This window comes from Oncorhynchus clarkii, chromosome 2, assembly GCF_045791955.1.
Source record: "Oncorhynchus clarkii lewisi isolate Uvic-CL-2024 chromosome 2, UVic_Ocla_1.0, whole genome shotgun sequence".
In the NCBI taxonomy this organism is placed as follows: Eukaryota; Metazoa; Chordata; class Actinopteri; order Salmoniformes; family Salmonidae; genus Oncorhynchus; species Oncorhynchus clarkii.
Genome location: NC_092148.1, coordinates 23,744,178 through 23,744,415, shown reverse-complemented (window position 1 = coordinate 23,744,415; position 238 = coordinate 23,744,178).

The following is a 238-nucleotide window of genomic DNA, read 5'->3' as shown; positions in this document are numbered from 1 at the left end:
TTATTTGTATATGTAATTATTACACTTTGATATGACTTTATATGTCATTTTAATTTGTAAGGCTGTATTGTTTTAGAGAACAGTTTATTAACTTACTGTAACAGATCTCTACCATTTTGCACTCACAAAGTGAACGTGTTGTGTATTAAAAGCCTTATCCAACCATTCAGTAAAAATAGCACAGAAGAACCCCATACCAAACATTTTCCTACTCCAAATGAATGAAGTTAGTTCTGAT